The 8,196-nt window shown below is 31.8% G+C and overlaps 1 protein-coding gene and 1 long non-coding RNA gene across 2 annotated transcripts in view; both read right to left on the bottom strand.

The window, feature by feature from the left end:
- LOC118740478 (calcium/calmodulin-dependent 3',5'-cyclic nucleotide phosphodiesterase 1) overlaps positions 1–8,196 on the bottom strand; it is a 737,853-nt gene that overhangs the window by 589,919 nt on the left and 139,738 nt on the right. The gene's annotated exons all lie outside the window — the stretch shown is intronic.
- LOC118740488 lies at positions 4,887–5,268 on the bottom strand. The gene is made up of 3 exons (XR_004993145.1): positions 5,229–5,268; positions 5,138–5,173; positions 4,887–5,076 (listed from the first exon to the last, which is right to left on the bottom strand). It is a non-coding gene; the product is annotated as an uncharacterized LOC118740488 (long non-coding RNA).

Raw genomic sequence — 8,196 nt, 5'->3', positions numbered from 1 at the left:
TTTTTTTGGTACATAAGGACTTTTAAGTATTGAAAATGTCCTTTTAAAATTTTATTCTTGAAATTTCGCAATATTGGTTTATGAAAAAATTATATGTCAAGGACTTATATAAACTCGATAACATCCTCGAATTTCCTCCTTCTAACTTTATCAGCTTAAAAAATTATCTACTCGCCCTTGTGAATCCAAAAAATGTTAATTTCATTAAATTCTAAAGAAATTTCCTTTTGCATTTGGTACCCATATTTATATTCCACATTGCATTGCATTTTTTAAATAATTTTGGGAATTAATCACAACTTTGAAATTACAAAGTCCTTTGAAATAAATGCTGACGTCAGAGAGGAAAAGTAAAAACGCCACTAGGAGAGCTTGTCAAACAATATAGAAGCAATTTTTTCGATTTGAGTTGTTGAAAAGTAATGAATACCTAACGACATCCCGAAAATCCCGGGATCGTAAAAAGCGAAAAAATTAACATCCCTAGTGAGCTCCCGTTAGGCATCTCACTCATTTATACATACAAATACATATGGAAGTTTTTTTAATTGAGGTTTTTTTGGTTTTATTTCGAAAGCTACCGAAGAAATTTCGATGAGACGTGATACTTAGAATTAAAATTAATCAAGCCAGTATTAACCTTCATCATTCGATTTTAGGTTTCCCGGTTTCCCTGTAAATTCGCTATACATTTTGCTGGTGGGCTTCAAATTCGTCATTCGCATAATGGAGTCAATATTGGTGACCAGCAAAATTCAAAAGTGTATGAACAAATATGTAGAATTTCCACAAATGGGCGATACTAGTTGGAATATAAATAAAAATGCGAAAAACACATAAAATGGAAATATGTAAAATATATGTACATACATAATGTTACCTTAATATACAAAAAACCCTATTTCACATCGTTGCTGAAACAAAAAAAAACGTAAACTAACTACTAAATATTGCACAACCGTACATTTTTCAAACTCATGACAAGAGCTAAGTTCCAAAAATTTATGTAGATCTTTATAAGTGAATGTTGCAGATCCTGGCATAGTTATATATATATGTATATATGACTATACTATTAACTTTACCAAACTTCGAACTTACTAAGCACAATCCATATGCGTTATTTATTGTTCCTTCCTTATGCGTCTCCTTGAAATACATTTAGTACCCTCCCAAGTGGGCCATAATGCTGCAATAAGTACGCCTGTTTTTTTTCTTGTTTTCCTTTTTTTATCGAAAGGAACATATCTATATATGTATAAAAATGCATAGTCTACCTCACTTTATGTTGCAATTTTCCTAAATTATTTGCAGTAGTAAAATTAATACTTAGGTTGAAATATTTTTTCGTAGAGGAAAAGGTTGAGTAAATGTATGTGTTTCACTAAGTCTGATTGATGTTATTTGAAATGTGCAAACAAATAATAAACATAAAGAAACCACGCGCAAATGCTGATTAAATGTTGGGGTTAACTTGTATGCACTGAGAAAAATAAACCATATTTTTTTTTTGTTTTAAAGCATTGCAAAATCGTTCTAGTCTTTCTGGATTTTGATTTTTTCGACCAAGAATGATTCTTAGATTTGAATTTTTATTTTATCGATCATTTTTAGCAGTTATAATACGTTATTTTGGCCGTGTAAAATATTCTATGATTTAAAAAAAAGATTAGCAATAACGATTATTCTTGATGGGAAAAATTAAAATCATAAAAAAAGGTTCAATTCGATCGAAAAAATTGTAATCATCACCATGAAATTTTGTACACTGCTGTCATTTAGCCCAACTTAAAATATAGGATAAATTTAATCTCGATTAGACAAGGGGGCGTGGCACCTCCCATACAAATGGAATATTTCATGCTGCATTTCTCAGGAAATATTTTTGATAGATTACTGGAACTTGGTATGGAGATATATAAAATCATTATCTACTCATGGATGAGAGCTGCCACCTTTAAAAAAAATCAAATTCAACTGTAATTTAGGGAGTTATTTATTTGAAAATTATATTAAAAAATGGATGTGAAGAGGCTTAAAAAAGCTGTAGTTGGAATATATTTTGAAAAGGGTTGCCACCCGGTTGTCTAACGAAATATTGTTAAGAAACCTTTAGTTTAAAAGTTTTGAATAATATTTAAGTCTTTCGCAAGGATTGCCACCTTTTTAAAAATTAAATTCAATTATTCGAAATTAAATATTACATTAAAAGGGATCTGGCGGTTGATTTATCGGTGGTGATTTGAGATTTACCCCTGCATAACTCAGCCCTGGTGTCTCGGAATGAAGCTTTAACGCATTATAATACTGGCAAATCACATCCATTGGGCCAATTGTAACACACAAGAGTTCGATATACTCATTGGTGCAACAGGTCGATTTAATCTGACATCCACGGCACCTTTTCTAACTTGGCGATTATTCGTAATGACTCCAGCGCCACTTGACAGCCTTTTGTGGCATATTTTGAATATTAGCCAAAGTGGATCATAAATAAGATTTTTAGTAATAACTTAACTTCAGCGCCAACTTACCGGTGAAATTGTGAAACTACACTCAAAAGTACACAAAAAACTTCGTTTAAATCGGTCCGAGCATTAAGGAGATTTTGACTCACCATTTTTCTCCATGACTATAAGATTGATTGCATATATTTCCGTACCAAGTTCCGGTATTCTACCATGAACACCTCCAGAGATACGCAGTAAGAAAAAATCGGTTTGTATAGGAGATGCCACGCCCCCTTTATATATTGAAATTTTTTCAGCCTATAACCATCCTTGGGACGTCTGAAGAAGGTCTCCGAAATTTCAAAATAATCGGTTCGGCCGTTCTCGAGCTTTGCGAACACATAAAAAACGTATTTTAAAATATATGTCATTATAGATTATAGATTATAGATTATAGATTATAGATTATAGATTATAGATTATAGAAGATTGGTATGAATCGAAATGATTTTGAATATGAGTGTCAGACGAAAGAGGTTTAAAAAGGTTGCCAACTGTTTAAAAGGTTAAATTCAAACTATTCAATAATTTAAATGAATTATTACAATATGGGTATCAATCGAAATGATTTTTAATGGGCTTCATTTCAAAAATACATGTAAAAGGTTTATATCTGTTTAAAATCTCAAATTGAGTTCAGGGAATAAGTTAATTGAAAAGGTATGACAAGTGAGAAATTTAAGAAAGTTTTCGTTTGAAAATATTTTGAAGATGGGTAAACAAATTTTAAACCTGTTTTTTAATTAAGTTTCCTTGAAATAAATTTTACTCAATGTAGCACGTAGAAATTTCATACACTCAGCGAAGCGGGTGAGGGCGATCTAGTTGCGTTATAAAAACACGCAGGCATTTCTTACCCGTTTTATATTTTTTCTTTATAATTGAATAGTTTGTTAACATAAATTAAAAATAAGCTTCTCAATTGACTAGAAGTATATATATAAACATAGATCTTAGTAGTAAGCGAATACAGCTGAGGGTGATCTGTTGATCATTCTTTGTAGGTCGCCTGTGACTTACCGAAAATTACTGGACGACCCAACTTGGCATTTAACAGTAGCTATCATTGTTTCCAGTAATAATTGGTGGACTTACTGCTACATTCACTGGTTCCCATCAGCACTCTCACCATTGCGGCCTAAAATTACTGATGAGCGCTACCGTCACCGCCCGCCGTCGGTTTTTCCCTACCGGATTTTGAAAATGGTGCCGATTTTACACCCCGGCCGAGTCTCGGAACTCCAGTTTTACATGCATAGCCGCCAGTCACAATACATTTTATGGACTCTCATGTATTCGGCATCTTTCGAGTCGAAAAATCGACGTAATCAGATTTTCTAAATTCGGTTTACAATACACACACATTCAAATAGTAAGGTGACAAAGGTTGAGACCAATGCTTAGAATATATTACATTAAATAAAATGTGTTTTTGAAGTGAAACTTCTTTAGCGGCGTTTGGTTGGTTAGGAGTAAATTGGCAAATTCAACGGAAATGGTGCAACGGAAATGGTTAGGGCTGAAACAACCCTGCCAGCCAAAAGTGGTGAAAAATCTGGTGAAACCGCGGGTTTCGGTCACTTCAAAACTGGTGACAAAACTGGTGACATTTATATGGGCGGTGTGCAGATTGTCACCACTTTCCCCCTATACGTGTGAGCCTTGCATCACTGTCGCACTCATTCAGATACTTCGTAAGGAAAACATATAGCTGCACTCGTCTAGCATTGCCCACTTCAGCTGGCGCAGGGTTGCATTCTCTTCACAGCGAATTCAAAATAACCTTAAAAACTTTAAATAAAAAATCTTAAAATTTTTTTTGGTTTTTATTTTGCAAATTTTATTTTTCAAAATACATTGTTAACCTAATATAAATATATAAATAGTTAGTAATCAATATTATGAATAATAATTACAATTAACATTAATAATAAAGATATTTTTACATACATATGTGGTTGCTTAATTGCTTATTATTACTACTACTCGTTTGCATATAGCTGTTTTCAAAAGTTGCAAAATTTCTATAAAAAATTTAAGCGATTTTAACATTATAATCAAAAGAAAGGTAATCGATTTACCTTTCTTTTAATATATATTGACAGTTGCAAATCATTTGTACTGGTGCACAAAAATTCAGTTTCGTTACAATTTTCCAAATTTTACCACTTTTTCACTGCTTATATATAGCTGTTTACAAAAGTTGCAAAGTTTTTATGAAAACGTAAAGCGATTTTAACGGTGTTATAATCAAAAGAAAGGTAATCGGTTTACCTTTCTTTTGATATATATTAAGAGTTGCAAATCATTTGTAGTGGTTCAGAAAAATTAAGTTTTCTTACAACTTTGCAAAATTTGAAAAGTTTAACCTACACTTTGAAGGTGCTCCTGGCTTTGAATGTGCTGAGGGCGGAACGTACCCATGGTGCTCCTGGCGATGAAGGAGCTGAGGATAGAAGGTACTGGTGGTGCTCCTGGCGATGAAGAAGCTGAGGGCAGAAGGTTTTAATGGTGCTCCTGGCGATGAAGATGCAAGCGTTGAAGGTACTGATGGTGAATCCCAAATCTGTAAACAAACAAAAATATCAATTCAAATTTATCAACATATAAAAAGTCTCAATACCTACCTTAAGAATGTGACTAAGTCGCTGCTGTTTTGCAATCTAAAAGAAGAAATTACATTCTAATTAAATAAAATTGTTAAATACGTATCCTTACCTTCAAAATTTTCGCAGCGACATTTCTTCACAGTATGTATACTGTCATCAAAACTCCGATGTTTCTAACTTGCTCGCTCTAACGCATAGAATTGTTTAGAGTACGAATTCATATCGGGTATGTAGCTCTAACAAAGGGACATTTTTTTGACAGTTCGAACAAAAAATTTGTAAGTGTGTGGGTGAGATGACTAAAAAGTTGTGAATGTAGTTGTAAATCGTTTGATTTTCAGGGGAAAGTGGTGAGCCGTGGCTGGCAGGGAAGTGCTTCTTGTGTGTATGCACATGGTATTAATTTAACAAAAACATGCTAGCAAAAGGTTAAAGAATAACACTTAGAAAAAGACCAATACAAGAATGAAAGTAAAGGTGAGTACATACATAGATAAAGAAAAGGATAAAGACAAAGGTAAAAATAAAAACAAAAACAAAGATGCGTAAGGATAAAGGCAAAAATGGAGACCAAGGTAAATTTAAACACTTTTCTTATATAAGGGCAAAGGTGAAGGGCAATAAATAGATGAACAACAAAGATAAATATAAAGAAAATGGAGGATGAGGATACCGATAATTGTAAAGATGAAGATAGAGGAAGAAAGATTAAAATGAAGGTAATTATAGAGAAAAGGATACAGATAAAGACACAGAGACAGCGATTATATTAAGAAAAATTAGTAGCACATGATGTAACTCTTAGCTCAACAAATATCAGTTAAAAATTAACTTTTTAACTTATGTATGTGAATTTTACTAATTTCTCAGCTAAAATCACTAGACATAAGAATTTTTATGTAAGAAAAATAGGCATTTTTCAGATAATTTTGAATTCGGCAACCTTAAGTTTACCTATACACGAAAAAATGTTAAACTCCGCTCCCTTCTTGCTCAATCTGGGAACTATTTTCGAATATTAGAGATGTTCGGGACTCTCGGGACTTGTCGACATACTAATCGATACTTTTTGTTATCGAAATTTGTATCGATATTATTATCTACTTTGCTACCGATATTTTTGGAATTTATCGATATCATAATCGATATTTCTATCCATTTTGTTGTCGATATTTTTATCGATTTTGTAGTCGATATTTTTAACGATTTTGTTATCGATGTTGTTATTGGTTTTGTTAGCGATATTGTTATCGATATTGTTATCGATATTTTCATCGAATTTGTTATCGATTGTTTATAGATTTTGTTATCGAAATGTTTACCGATTTTGTTATCGATTTTGTTATCGATATTTTTATCGATTTTGTTATAGATATTTTTATCGATTTTGTTATTGATTTTGTTATCGATATTTTTATCGAGTTTGTTACCGATTTTGTTATCGATATTTTTATCGGTTTTGTTATAGATAATTTTATCAATTTTGTTATCCATATTTTTATCGATTTTGTTATCGATTATTTATTGATTTTGTTATCGATATTTTTATTGGTTTTGTTATCGATATATTTGTCGACTTTGTTATCGATATTTTTTCGATTTTATAATCTATGTGACGTTAGTCTCACTTCTCCAGTGTGGCCCAGGCGCTCTTACCTTATTTTTACAGTCGTCACAGTCTAATGTAAATATATTTCATTCCTGTTTGACTAACTCGAACTCACGCATCTACAGTCAGTGCCAAATGTAAGTGTACACCTTGTTCTAATACAATATTCACACTTATTTTAATAACAAAATTTTTTCATTCATTATTTGTGAAAATATAGGTTATTCTATATCATACCCCATATAAATCAAAGTTTTACACTTTATATAAAGTTCGCAAAAATTAAAACAATTCTCATCTAAATTTCAAAATTTTTAGTTAGAATTTTTAGAAAATTCTCGAGTACGCAGTTTTGTAGCCCGTTCAATTTTAGTAAAACGAAGTGCCAGTTTCAAGTCGCTAAAAATTGCCGTTGATTTTTTAGATTTTTTTTTGTGGAGGGTATTGCGCCTTTTTTTCCATATAACGCGTGATCAAAATCTATTTTTATATTAGAACATGGTGTACACTTACATTTGGCACTGACTGTATATTATTGGCTCACTGAAACAATGTTAAAATCTTAATAAAATTTTAAAAATCTAACCTTGCCTACATGTTTCTATAATCGAATGTAAAATTTTCTTAGAAATATTTATAACTTGATTAACAATAAAGGACAGCAAATAACTAAAAACAAAACCGTAATAAATTGCACAAGTTAAACGAGTTGTGGTAAGACGGGTAAAAATGTAATTTTAGAAAATTGCTTTTGGGACTACTCACCAATTCCCATAAATAATTTAACCACATTTGCTATTGAAAATTTATATAGCAACGCTGTAGGACTAATATGTATGTATGTATGTACATTCATATGTATGCACGTCTATGTATCAGAATGGAATATTTCTAAAGTTTTCACTAGCAATCAAAGAAAGTACAAATAAACAAACAAATGTACACAAAAAACGTTTGAGCTGAAACATATGTATATGTGAGCTGGCAAAGTGTACTTAAATGCCTAGTTTTGAAGAAATACGATCTGTATCCGTACGCGAAAAGACGGAAAATATAAATGTCGTTCTAGGAAAGTTATCTAACTAAAAATTCACATGCATGTATGTACACCTACTTATGTATATGAATAAATATCTATATGCTGGTATATATAGTCTCAACATGTATATTTTATGTACATAAGTATCGTCGTTTAAAGTACAAAACGGCGTATCGTTATTCTGACATTTGCTGCCAAAAATTTGATTCGTTCACACAAGCTCTTGGCTCAATCCTTATCCATTCGTTCTGAAATATACTAGCCAGAAATGCGATTGCTTTATAAACAAGAGAACCATTTTGAAATATAAGTGTTTTTACTCTCCAAAAAATAATTTATGCAACCTCGCATACGCGTTTTTGCATTTTGTTGATAAGCGGTTTTGTACGAAAGACTGAAGCCCACCGTCAACGAGCTGATTGGACCTTA

Source organism: Rhagoletis pomonella, unplaced genomic scaffold (assembly GCF_013731165.1).
Source record: "Rhagoletis pomonella isolate Grant_MI unplaced genomic scaffold, Rhpom_1.0 Rhpom_scaffold_00006, whole genome shotgun sequence".
Taxonomy (NCBI): Eukaryota; Metazoa; Arthropoda; class Insecta; order Diptera; family Tephritidae; genus Rhagoletis; species Rhagoletis pomonella.
The sequence above is the reverse complement of the archived record's forward strand: the minus strand, read 5'-3'. Positions and strand labels throughout refer to the sequence as shown.